The sequence below is a fragment of the Myxine glutinosa genome, chromosome 2 (genome assembly GCF_964187855.1).
Source record: "Myxine glutinosa chromosome 2, kmMyxGlut1.1, whole genome shotgun sequence".
Taxonomy (NCBI): domain Eukaryota; kingdom Metazoa; phylum Chordata; class Myxini; order Myxiniformes; family Myxinidae; genus Myxine; species Myxine glutinosa.
This window is the reverse complement of record NC_136262.1, coordinates 173753877-173763876: the sequence shown is the minus strand read 5'-3', so window position 1 is coordinate 173763876 and position 10000 is coordinate 173753877. Positions and strand designations below refer to the sequence as shown.

At 41.1% G+C, this 10000-nt stretch overlaps 1 protein-coding gene across 12 annotated transcripts in view; it reads right to left on the bottom strand.

The window, feature by feature from the left end:
* ADD1 (adducin 1) overlaps positions 1–10000 on the bottom strand; it is a 195658-nt gene that overhangs the window by 30846 nt on the left and 154812 nt on the right. The window lies entirely within an intron of this gene.

Genomic DNA, 10000 nt, shown 5'->3' with positions numbered 1-10000 from the left:
ATAGTCGATGACGTGTAGTAACGTCATCCGGACACAAAACTTTTTCACGGGTTGCGGCACTGGACGTCATCCGTACTCAAAGGGTTAACAATACCATACCTGGATAACCATAGGATGGGGTGTGCCAAAGGGTGTGCAGGTGTGCCAAAAGATATATATATATATATATAAACTGTCTCATTCCAACGACACCATTGTGTAAATGCAGGCCACGATAGGTATGCTGAACACTGTGCCCGAAATAAATACCGTTATATGTGAACGAGAGAGATTAATCAATGCAATAGTGACATACGAGATAAATGGCTAAATTCAGTCTCCAGGACAAGTCCATTTTTGATATCTGATCAGGATCAATGGCAAGCAGCTTCATCAAAAGCGGTAATGATGGAAACGACGTGAAGTCTCACCATCTGCTCAGTGTGGTGATGTGATACTCTTTCCCCCTTGGTAGGATGCTTAATTCGGTAGTTCGCACAGTCATGGATGAAGACCAATTGGTCAAAATGTCAGACCCAACCCTTGCTTACCGGGCAGCCAATAGTGCTGGCGGTGTGTTGTGTTCTGAATATGGATCTTCCCAACGATGGCTAGCGTTTTGTGATCATAATGGTTCATTCTTTATGCTCGTTTGTCTCAGGTATCTCAGAACCGATCAATGTAAACAATGAGATAATTGCAGGCAGAGAGAATGATTCAAATGGTGTTTCGTAATTGCCAATGAACGAGTGCAAATTTGAAAGTGAACGAGTGTCAAAAGCAAATCATCTAGATCCGTCATGTCGTGTTCGACTTAGAACAACACTCATGTTCTAATTTGTTGAATTTTTTTTTCCGATTTCTTGATTTTCTCAAACAGGATGTCTTCCCTATTAAATGAGAGTTCTCCATTTATATGTATTCAATGGCAAAAATAACATAATAGAGTTACCACAAATTTCATCAATTTGCAATGCAGCACTTTTAACTTTGCTCTCATTCATGACTTTCTCACACAGACATTGTGCAGACGTTGACAAGTGAAGTGCGATTTGTATCCAAAGTTTAGATCATGGTTTCCACATAGCATTTGTCATCACACGAAATACCAAATGTATAAATATTAACATCTTGTACTCGATGAGTTATGAGCATTGAGTGAGCGAGCATTGAGCATCTTCTAGATTTTGTTCCCTCCGTGATGTCTCACGCCTTGAGAGGATATTATAGACGGACTAATGAAATAATGGCAAAGATGAGACATGTCAGCTGACGGTTTGAACGGTATGTTTGTATTCATTTTAATGAAATATAATTTAACTTAAAAGTTGTCATAGATTAATCTGATCCCTGATGAAAAGTTGCTCTTAAGTTATTAGTGGGTGATGGCATCAGGATAAACAAAATTATGATTAAAAAAAAATTTAAGCTATTGAGAATCCTGTACACGTATAAACTTCTATTAGATTGAAATTTGGGGAAAAAGTTAAAGCATTCAAGTATTCAAAAGACAAGCAAGTTGTCCGTGCCCACACGGGATTCCAAATGGGGTGGGGATTGTGGCAACAAAAATGCAAATGGCGTCTTCGGTCATCGAGCCAGAAAGTTGGTAGCAACAATTCATATTTATTGACACATCCAATGCAATTTAAATGCTCCAATGATGGCGAGGTGCTCTATTTGAAACTGTTTGTTCGATAAATGTACCTTTTTGATACCTCGGGTCTGCAATAACAATTTGTATTGGCGTCAAAGCCAGTGACTAATTGCAAATTCATAGTCGGAGGATTCAATGTTTTGGAAATTTCCCATTCCGATGCAATAATCTCAAAACAACAACTTCTTTTTTAACGGTCACAATTATTCCCATGTTCTTGTGGGGTTGAACAGGGCAAGCTTGACCCAAGTCTTTCCCGAACCAGCTGGCTAGGCCTGCTTTGTTCAAGGTGCCGGCAATAGCTCCCCTACTCTTCGCGACGAACACCATGTGAATCTTTAACGTACACCAACTAATGCTGGTAGATGGGACGGCCAGTTTAACGTTCATTCGATGGCCGGCACACACACTGATGAATTACCCTGCCTGTGAAACACCGGTTTATAGCTTGGTCGAGATTAAAACACAGGCTAGACAGCTTAGAAGTGAGTGTGCGTACTTCTAGGCCACCCTGGCAGGCTAAAAGAATGTCAAAAAATTTAAAAATATCAAAAAATTAAAAAATAACTTGGAGGGAAGAAGGGAATATCTTCTCACTAGTGTGGGTAGCAATATGAACCACAAAAAAAAAAAAATCCTTTTGTTGTCTTCAATCATGCTCTAGGAATGTATTTACACAAGTCATCCTATTCCACATATCCAATATATTCAGGTAAATGGATCAGGGCCAAAATAAAATGTCTTCTACTGCCGTAGTGGCTTTCTTCAAGATGTATGCAGACTTACCGCCTCCATACCACATTCGGAATGACAATGTCAGGGAAGGCAGAATAGAGAAAAACAAGACGTCAGTACAGTGAGAACCACAGACCTTCTTAAATCACCTTCTTCATTATGACTATGATCAACAAAAATGAATCCCTCAAAGTTGGGTGAACGCAAAACAATATCAGAGGAAAGGGATTTCAGCTTTAGGAATTGAATGCATAAGCAAACCCGTTCTCTCCATGCCAAAAGAAAGCTAAGCATGTTTCATCTCCCAACCCCTGCCCCGACGTTAACGTCACCCTCTCCGGCACCAAGGGCCTAATTATGCTAAACATGCACAACAGAGCAACTGTAGGTGCCAAAATCATCCCAAAGTAGTGGCAGGATTCAAATTGTTCGTTTGTAGCAATCAATGCAATATTTACATTACATATCAAAAGGGTTTAGGCGTGACATGGACGTGTCGACAAAAGCATGCCACTTCATGCTTCGAAGAACGAAGGAAAGCAAAGAAATTGAATTTTGGGAAACATTTTTTCTCCTTTTAACATTCATAGTCAGGGTTCTTCCCAGGTTTTGAAAGAACAGCAGCTTGGGAAAGGCGAGCTGAGTCTTGAGGTTCGATTTTCTTTTGGAATTTTAAAAATATTTAAAACAACAAAGGCAACATTTAATCATCCCATAAATGCCTCTCCTCTGCGGCCACCCACCCCTGCTTTTGGTAATCGACAGAAAAGGGCAAATAAAAGGCTAGACATTGGCCTAAGTCTTCGCAATCGGAACTTGAATGAAGACACATACTACGCCTTCCTGCCGAGATTTAATCTTTGCACTTTTTAGCTTATTTAGGAGGCGGTTTTATTGATTTTAATAATGAAAGGAAAGAAGTTTGAGATATCTATCCTGCTCAGACAAACAGACATATAGACAGACACAAACAGACATATAGACAGACACAAACAGACAGGGGTTAAAACAAAACCTCCTCCCACCTTCGGTGGCGGAGGTTATTGTAGTATCCACATCTTCATCAAAATCTAATTAATTCGTCCTTATCACACACCCAACCTGCCCACAAAAGTTCATATAAATCCATCCACAACTTTTTGAGACATCCTGCACACAAACAAAGACGGGGGTGAAAACGTAAACTCCACCACTGGTAATAATTTTGGCAAGGTGGATGTAGGGAACAGTGGCGACTGGTGTCATGTAAACCACAATCAGACATACTTATTCTGTGGAAAAAGCAAACCTCTTATTGTCATTGTGAAGTGTAGTTCACATGCAATTTGGCTTCTACTGCCGTATATATGGACTTTATTTTTTTCTTTTATTTGTATACACAGTCAATGCTCGTGGAAAAGCTAGAAAACTGAACAGATCAGGATGTAACAGGACAAAAGTAGCATTGAAGAACAAAAGAGGGAGACCTGGGCAAACAATGGGTGTGGGGAGGAGTGAGGGGTGGACAAGATGGACACAGGAAGAATAAACGAAATTTGGAAGGAGCTTGGCTTGGGGTAGTGGGAGGGGGGAGGATTAACAAAGAATGAATGAATGAATGAATGATCGTTTTAAGGCCATTTTCCCCGCTAGAGCGGGGGTTAGCCTTGCGGGCCCCATGACAATCATGGTTTCCTGTTTGAGGCAATGTTTTTATGGCCGGATGCCCTTCCTGATGCCAACCCTTGGTCACGCTCTTACGATGTGCAGGGATACGGTGTACCTATTCTAAATCGGGGTACACACCGTGATCATTCATCTCAGCAAGCTGGTACTCAAATTTGCCGACCTCGGAAGGATGACAGGCTGAGTCAGCCCCCCTGGCGTTAATTCAGCGATCGACCGGGATTCGAACCCAGGATCCTAGGATCCCAAGCCGGCACCCTAACCGCTAAGCCAACACCAGGCTGGAGGATTAACGAAGATAGAAATGATAATGGTTTTGAATTGGGGATGATCTGAGATTGTGGAGAGCAGCTGTCTTGAAGACCTGGAGGGAGGAATGAGATTGAAGAGAATGTATAAGTAGATTCTACAGGTATGGAAAAAAGAGTAACAAATGAGTGGAGGTGTGCAGTGATCCTGGATTTAGGTAGTTTCACCAGAAGGGGGTTGATGGTGGACTATGTGAGCCCTGCAAAAACTTGGGAGGTGGGGTGGGGGAGGGGAGGACGGAATGAGAGAGAGATGGTGGAAAGACAAAGCACGCAAAGATGAAAGGGTGCAACACAAGAAATGAAGCTGGAGAAGACAGAGACCACCGATCTGTCTGTGATGGCAAAATGATAGATGGGCCCATAGACTCAGCTTAATCACGGGAGATTCCAATAATCTTGAAGGTCTTGGTTTCCATGGTGTCATGCTGAGCAAAATGTGAGGCAGGGGAGCCAGCCCACAGGGGAGAGCAGTACTCCATCAACCTGCGGATGAAGGCCTTGCATGTGGATAGGAGTTCAGGTGTGCCAAGGAAGGACTTTGTATGAAGGAGGATGCCCAGTGAGCAGCTGGCTTTGGAGGCTGACTGAAAGGTTGGCTGCCCAAGAAACATCATGACTGATGGTGTTCCCAGGAGTTTGAGTGACTGAACTTCCTCAAGAATATTGTTGAGAAAGTACAGTGGAGGGGTTGCCATATGGTCCATTCGGAGAGAGAGAGAGAGAGAAAGAGTAAGATTTGTCTGGATTGAAAGACACATTCCAAGTGTTTACAAATAAACTTGCAAGCATAATGCAAAAAGCATACGAAATTACTTTTCAAGTTATTCTCCAGGTTTGGACACAGCTCAGAATGCAAGCTTTTGTATGCTTTCATTGGAGATGGACCTGGATGTAGACAGTGCTACAGTGTGTAAAAAAAAGACTGTCTGGCACAGCCTTTGTCGGCTGGTTTGGTTTTGGAAAGTTTTAAACTGAAATGCAATCCTGTAGGGTCAGATTGAAAAAGCTGATGCTGTGATTAAAATGGAGTTTTTTGTATGTCCTGGCAACATTTTTTTTGATGAAAACATCTGAGGTGGTGAACTGGCTATCTGGAGGAAGCCAATTGGGTTTCAGAGAGTTGAACGACTCCAATTTGTTTTCACCTGTCTTCACCCCTGTCTGTTTAGCTGTGAGCAGGATATCTCAAGTTGTGGACGAATTCGGACGAAACTCGGTGGACAGGTTGGGTGTGCGACAATGACGAAATGATTCGATTTTGGTGAAGATCCGTTTTCGATGAAGGTCTGGATTCGATTTTTGGTGAAGATTTGAAACACCGTTGTATTTTCCCTGTCCCTTTACACAATCAGAAGTATGGAGGCAAACGACCAGTCCTACATTCTCTGTGATGCAAAAACTATTTCTGACAGCGAATTCAAGATAATAAAATCATTTTGATGGAATTTATGTCTGCACCTCAACAATCAAAGAGAGACAGATATGCTGTTGTGAATACGAGAGAGACAGAGAGACAGACAGAGAGACACACAGAGAGACAGACAGAGAGACAGAGAGAGACAGAGAGACAGAGAGACAGAGATAGAGAGACAGAGAGAGAGAGACAGAGAGAGAGAGACAGAGAGAGAGAGAGAGACAGGGAGAGACAGAGAGAGAGAGACAGAGAGACAGAGAGACAGAGACAGAGAGAGAGAGAGACAGAGACAGAGAGAGAGAGAGAGAGAGACAGCGAGAGAGAGAGAAATAACTCCATTGAGCTATGGACAAAGGCCTTGTTGGCTTCAAGTAGTTCTGATTTTCCAAGTAAAGACTATGATTGACGTCGAATGCCCCAGCCATCTGCGGTTAGCATTGCACTCCAGCGTTGCTATATGGTGGTCCGAGGAGAGGTCATCGCTGATGGTGAGGTCTAGAAGGTTAAGGGACTCAACCTGTTACATGTGGCTGCCCATGGAAATTGGTGGATTTGTTTGATGACCTTTCCAAGCAAAAGGATGAGACTGAGATTTTCCATGACTGAAGGACATTCTCCATTTCATTAATCAAACCAACTTCTAATCAATTCCAGATCAGCAGATAGGTGCTGTATGCCTGACAGTTACATGTGGACACATGGGTTAGATGGGGGTACGACACAAAGTGGAGCCATCTGTAAAAAGGAAGAGTTAGAGAGGGTTTTCCAGAGCATCTGAGAGGTCACTTATTTATACAAGGAACAAAACTCAAACTGAAGACACTGCCTTGGGGCACTCAAGCTTCCACCGGGAGAGGAGAGGGTTCCATTGATAGATGTGCATTGACTGTGCGAGAAGCAGTCAGGGGCAAGACTGCGTCAAATGCCCAGCTGCAGTCACGCGAAAAAGTAAGTACACCCCATGTAAAGTTTTGACTTTTTCAATATATTTCAACATACAGCTATTTGATCTTCATTTCAACAATATTGATAGATAAAGGTGATATAATATAACAAATATCATGAAACATTTATATTTTGTAGTCCATTGTATAATTTAAATACACATAAATGCAAATTTGGCATGAGGAAAAAGTAAGTACACCCCTACATTTATCACTACTTCAAATACCTAAAATTAGAATCAGGTGCACCAGCTCAGGTGCAAATGATTAGAACATCGTTAGAGAGGATTTTGGAGGAACCCGTCTTATTTAAACCTCAGACATTTAGTTTGGTTTGCTCTTTGTTGTTGAAGTGTGCAGCGTCACCATGCCTAGATCAAAAGAGTTCTCTGAGGCCTTCAGAAAGAAGGTTATGGATGCTTACGAGTCTGGGAAGGGATTTTAGAAGATCTCCAAACAATTTGAAATCAATCATTCGACTGTCCGGAAGATCATCTACAAGTGGAGAAGATTCCAAACAACTGCCAACTTGTTCAGGCCAGGCCGCCCCAGCAAGTTCAGCCCGAGAGCAGACGGCAAGATGCTGAAAGAAGTCTCAAAGAACCCCAGAATGTCATCACGGGACCTACAGGTAGCTCTTGCCACTGTTGATGTCAAAGTGCACGGGTCTACCATTAGAAAGAGGCTGCACAAATTTGATCTACATGGGAGGTGCGCCAGGAGGAAACCTTTGCTGTCCAGAAAGAACATCAGGGCAAGACTAAAGTTTGCCAATGAACACCTACGCAAAGACCAGCACTTCTGGAACAATGTGCTCTGGACAGATGAGACAAAGGTAGAGCTATTTGGCCACAGTACCAGAAGACATGTTTGGCGAAAACCAAAGACAGCATTTGACCACAAGAACCTGATACCAACTGTAAAGCATGGTGGTGGAAATATTATGGTTTGGGGCAGCTTTGCTGCATCAGGGCCTGGGCAGCTCACCATCATAGAATCCACTATGAATTCTTCATTGTACCAGAAGGTGCTTGAGGATAATGTGAGGCCATCTGTCGGAAAGTTGAAGCTCAACCGAAGGTGGACCTTGCAACATGACAATGACCCTAAACATACCACTAAATCGACCAAGTAATGGCTGAAAAGAAAGAAATGGAGGGTTCTGGAATGGCCAAGTCAAAGCCCGGATCTAAATCCCATCGAGATGTTGTGGGGGGATTTGAAACGAGCTGTGCATGCAAGAAACCCCTCAAACATCGCACAGCTGAAAGAATACTGCATGGAGGAGTGGGCAAAAATTTCTCCCAGTGGATGTCAGAGACTGGTAGACAGTTATAAGAAATGCCAACACATGAGGTTGTTTCTGCCAAAGGGGGCAATACCACCTATTAGAGCCAAGGGTGTACTTACTTTTTCCATAGAAGGAAATGGCATCTCTGTTAATTTTTTGTTGAATAAATTATTGCAAAGTCAATCTTTCATTGTTTTTTGTTCAATTAGATCACCTTTATCTATAGATACTGTTTAAATGAAGATCAAATGTTGATATGTCCACATATGTTAAGATTTTAAAAAAACATTTCATAGGGTGTACTTACTTTTTCCACACGCAAAATTTGCATTTATGTTTATTTAAATTATACAATGGACTACAAAATGTAAATGTTTCATGATATTTGTTATATTATATCACCTTTATCTATCAATATTGTTGAAATGAAGATCAAATAGCTGTATGTTGAAATATGTTGAAAAAGTCAAAACTTTACACGGGGTGTACTTACTTTTTCACGTGACTATGTCGAGTTTGCGTGATGCATGCAATTTGTTCACTTTTATCCATACTTCGAATTGCCTGCTGGAAAATAACTTGCATAGTTTCATCTAACAACACTGATCATCCTATGGAACCAGTAAGCAGGAATGGTTTGTTTCTATTCAAGCAGATCAACGAGGAGAGTAAGATAAATGCTGGGAAATGACAGTGTATAGTTTGAAATTTCCGTAATTATTCCTCAAGATAAACTGTAAACGAGGTTAAAATATGCACAAAATCCTTACATAATCTCAGCGATGTCCAAACCAACGTTTGAAATATAAACCTACTCTTGCTGTGGAAATCCTTGCTCTTTTTTAACAGGATATTTTTGAAGCTGATTTCTCAGAAATAAGGGTATATTTGATGGCTCAATTTCAAAGTGCAAAATAATTATTGGTTATACATTTTGAATCAAGGACGTTGTTCACAGAAACATATTGTCGCTTGAAAAAAAAAAAAAAAGGTTCAACAGTCAATGTTTCAGACAGCTGCTTGAAAAAGAAAACTATTGCAATTTTAAAAAACCTCGTTTAACCTCAATTTGAACAAACACTCCAAAGACAACAACAAGCTCACAAAACATGACACCGCAGATGAAAGGATAGGCGGTGGGAAAAAGAAGAGGAAAAGGAAAAGAATACGATTGACAATAATTAAAGAAGAAGAAGAAGAAGAAGAAGAAGCAGAGCAAGCCAAAGGGCAATTTATTAAAAGGCTAAAAGCTGTATAACTTTTGCATTAATACTCCCTGAAAACAGTCATCCCCTCTCCCTCCACCATGAAGAAAAATCGGTAAACTTCACTCTCCCAATTCAAAGAAAATCCTCAAAACTCGTCTCATGATTAGCCTTAGAAGTCGATTTGCAGATTTTTGTTGTGATTTTGTTTAAATACAGATAATCGTTTGAATTGTGAAATTCCAATCCAGATTTGCTTGGCGATACAATTAACCATAATACACTCGTTTCTGTTTTTGAAATATATATATATATATATATATATATATATATATATATATATATATATATATATATATATATATACACACGCACACATCTTCGTGGGTTGGACACGTTCTACCTGCATGGGTGTGCACGTGTTTATTTGGTCCAACAAACTCGGTTGGATTTTACTCTTCAGTCTCCAGAATGGATCCTCACAATGTGCACCCTGGCTTCAAATATCTATCTATCCTCGAGAACGCGTCATCTTAGCATAAATGTACAATTTGGTTGGTACCGTTCTTTAGCCGAAATGTAGCTCAGGTGGGGTGAATAAATATGGCGATGGTGCACCGTCGGCATAAAACTTTGAGAAGAACCCTGATAAACTCGATACTTGACTCGCCTTTGGCTGGAAATATCCAAATGGGCCATTCATGCAGGGATGCTTTTGGTCACAGTGAACCCCGCAAACCGCATGCCACAGCAAAAAAAAAAAAAAGAAAAAAAAAAAGGAAGGTGTGCAGAAAGCAAA